This window comes from Macadamia integrifolia, chromosome 14 (genome assembly GCF_013358625.1).
Source record: "Macadamia integrifolia cultivar HAES 741 chromosome 14, SCU_Mint_v3, whole genome shotgun sequence".
In the NCBI taxonomy this organism is placed as follows: Eukaryota; Viridiplantae; Streptophyta; class Magnoliopsida; order Proteales; family Proteaceae; genus Macadamia; species Macadamia integrifolia.
The window spans coordinates 9,361,318-9,365,101 of NC_056570.1; the positions used below are offsets into that span (position 1 = coordinate 9,361,318).

A 3,784-nucleotide genomic window follows, 5' to 3' on the forward strand; every position below is an offset into this window, starting at 1 on the left:
TTCTTCGAGACTTTGAAGATCTTCAATCCAAGTTCTTAGTCCGATCCAATTTTTTCCAAAGTAGTATGTTCTTCAACCCCCTCCTTTGTGTGTCCTTAAGTTTTACCCGAAATAGAAATCCCTCCCCTTTGATGTTCTTCGGGTCTACGAAGAGATCTTTGTCAAGATCTGGAACTCTGTTTGGATCTTTAAAGTGTTCTTCAGACTTTGGGGACTTGCCTTTGCTCCTTCTTTGCTTACTTATGTAGGTGTTGGTCTCTATTCCATAGTTTTAGCTCGGCTATCTCCTATCCCACAAGCTTGGCTCCCTCACAACCGAAGCTCTGATACCATAACTGTCACGGCCTTAGACCTTTATAAGAGACCACGCCAGCTCTTAGCACTCCCACTAGCACTAAGTCAGCCTAACCACCCTTCTTAAGGGACTTGGGAAGAGAAGAAGTGAAAACCAAAGTGAGTTTGAGAAGAATGAACTCGTATTGCACTACAGAGGCCTTGAGTACAAGGCTTGAGAACTCACTTGGTCGGTTGAACACTCTTGGTGGGTCCTTGGTGAGTGTCTTTGCCAAATGAAGCAACACCTATTTTTAGGCACCCCAAGTTACAATGGATGGCTAAGATATTTACAAATGTCCTCCATCCAACGGTTGGGGAGGAAACTAGAAGCTTCCCACCTCCTTAGTGGAGAACTCTAGAAATCTCTCCCAAAATATCTCCTATAAATATCTTCTACAAATATCTACAATAAAATATCTAGAGTTACTATGCCTTTGTAGAAAACTCTAGAACTTTGGACCTTACTTAGCGCAATGGCCTAAGTCCATGGGCCTAAGTTGGGTAGGTCGTGACAACGTGTACACTTAGTGGCACTCAATGTGCACGCATAGGCACACTTCATTTGGGCAACATGCATAACCATACTCAGGCAACCGTGGGGGCAATTAACACTTAGGGGCATACCTGGGGCCACGCGTGGATAATCCTAGCCTCAGGAGGGTGTGGGGGTAGAATTAGAAATATTTAGGGGGAAAGAAAAGGGAAAAAAGATAGGGGGACGAATCGATGTGACACGGGGTTGAATCTCAGTGGATCGTGGCAGCAAGGCCACTCTGCCACTTACAATACCCCGTCGTGTATTTAAGTCATCTAAAACAGATTCTACCAATCGCCCGACAGGAATTAAGCTTCAAGGCAGCCCACACAACACGTCCACTGCGGGGGCTTGACCAACGACACGTGCCTCTGGGGGCCAAGGGCCCCTACTACAGGTTGGCAAATGGGCGATGGGCACAGGCGTCGCTTCTTTAGCCTGGATTCAGACTTAGAGGCATTCAGTCATAATCTGGCACACGGTAGCTTCGTGCCACTGGCTTTTCAACCAAGCGCGATGACCAATTGAGTGAATTAATGGTTCCTCTCGTCAAGCCAGTTATCCCTGTGGTAACTTTTCTGACACCTCTAGCTTCAAATTCCGAAGGTCTAAAGGATCGATAGGCCATGCTTTCACGGTTCGTATTTGTACTGGAAATCAGAATCAAACGTGCTTTTACCCTTTTTTTCCACACGAGATTTCTGTTCTCGTTGAGCTCATCTTAGGACACCTGCATTATCTTTTAACAGATGTGCTACCCCAGTGAAACTTCCCACCTAACAATGTCCTCCGCCCGGATTGCCTCGCCGAGGCGGGCCTTAGGTCCAAATGGAGGGTTAGAGCCCCACCTCCGACTCACGGAGTAAGTAAAATAACGTTAAAAGTAGTGGTATTTCACTTGTGCCGTTTCCAGCTCCCACTTATCCTACAACTCTTAAGTCATTTCACAAAGTCGGACTAGAGTCATGCTCAACAGGGTCTTCTTTCCCCTCTGATTCTGCCAATCCCATTCCCTTGGCTGTGGTTTCATTAGATAGTAGACAAGGATAGGGGAATCTCGTTAATCCATTCATGCGTCTCACTAATTAGATGACGAGGCATTTGGCTACCTTAAGAGAGTCATAGTTACTCCCTCCATTGACCCACGCTTGGTTGAATATCTTTATTTTGACATTCAGAGCACTGGGCAGAAATCACATTGCATGAGCATCAGCAGGGAACATCACAATGCTTTGTTTTAATTAGACTGTCAGATTCTCCATATCCGTACTAGTTCTGAGTCAACTGTTCGACACCGGGGGAAATCCCCCGAGGGGGCAGTTCCCAGTCTATCCCCCGACTGACACACGGTGACCCGCTCTCATCGTGAAAGTAGCTCGAGCTGTCCGTCAATAGTCGATGGGTTCGGGACTAGGACCCCCGTGCCTAGCCCTCAGAGCCAATCTTTTTCCTTAGGTTATGGATCCATTTTGCCGACTTCCCTTGCCTACATTGTTCCATTGACCAGAGGATATTCACCTTGGAGACCTGATGCGGTTATGAGTATGACCAGGCGTGGTCGACACTTGGTTGTCTGGATTTTCAAGGGCCGTCGGGGTGCACCGAACACCACGTGACGTGCGGTGCTCTTCCAGCCTCTAGACCCTACCTCTGGCTGAGTTGTTTTCAGGGTGGGCAGGCTGTTAAATAGAAAAGATAACTCTTCTCGAGGCCCCGGTCGACGTCTCCGGACTTCCTAACGTTGCCATCAACCGCCACGTCCCGGTTCAGGAATTTTAACCCGATTTCCTTTTGGAGCATGCACGTGTACATGCTCTCTGACAGGCTTCCCCCGTCGCTTAGGATCGACTAAATCATGCGCAAGTGCCGTTCACATGGAACCTTTCCCCTCTTTGGCCTTTGAAGTTCTCATTTGAATATTTGCTACTACCACCAAGATTTGCACCAATAGCCGCTCTGCCAGGGTTCACGCTCAGGTTTTACGGTGATTGCCATGCCCTCCTACTCATTGAGGCCTGGCGGTTGCCCCGACGATCGAGTATAGGTTGCGAGCTTCTGTGCCATCCATTTTTGGGGCTAGTTGATTTGGAAGATGAGTTGTCACACACTCCTTAGCGGATTTTAACTTCCATGACCACCGTCCTACTGTCTTAATCGACCAACACCCTTTGTGGGTTCTAGGTTTACGTGCAATCTGGCATCGTAACCTGGCTTCCGATTCATCCCGCATTCCCAATTCTGCTTACCAAAAATGGCCCACTTGGAGCTCTCGATTCCATGGCGTGGCTCAATGAAGTAGCCACGCCATCCTACCTATTTAAAGTTTGAGAATAGGTCGAGGGCATTGCGCCCCCGATGCCTCTAATCTTTGGCTTTTTCCCATAGAACTCGCTCGTGGGTTCCAGCTATCCTAAGGGAAACTTTGGAGGGAACCAGCTACTAGATGGTTCGATTAGTCTTTCGCTCCTATACCCAAGTCATTCGAATGATTTGCACGTCAATATCACTGTGGTTGTCCACCAGAGTTTCCTCTGGCCTCGCCCCGCTCAGGCATAGTTCACCATCTTTCGGGTCCCGACAGGTATGCTCTCACTTGAACCCTTCATAGAAGATCAAAGTCGGTCGACGGTGCAACCCATAAGGGGATCCCACCAGTCAGCTTCCTTACACCTTACGGGTTTTTCTTGTCCGTTGACTAGCACACATGTCAGACTCCTTGGTCCATGTTTCAAGACGGGTCAAATGGGGAGCCCGACAGGCTGATGCCCGAAGCATGCAGTTGCCAATAGGCATGCCATCGAGGCACACGCTGCCTACCACGATTGTGGCGATGACATCTCCTCAAGCATAATGTGACAACTCGAGCTTGGGATGCCGCCGCAATCCACATCGGTCCACTCCCCGAGTCAAGCG

The 3,784-nt window shown here is 48.6% G+C and overlaps 1 pseudogene; it reads right to left on the bottom strand.

Moving 5' to 3' along the window:
• Positions 1-1,054: 1,054 nt before the first annotated feature.
• LOC122062245 overlaps positions 1,055-3,784 on the bottom strand; it is a 3,207-nt pseudogene continuing 477 nt past the window's right edge.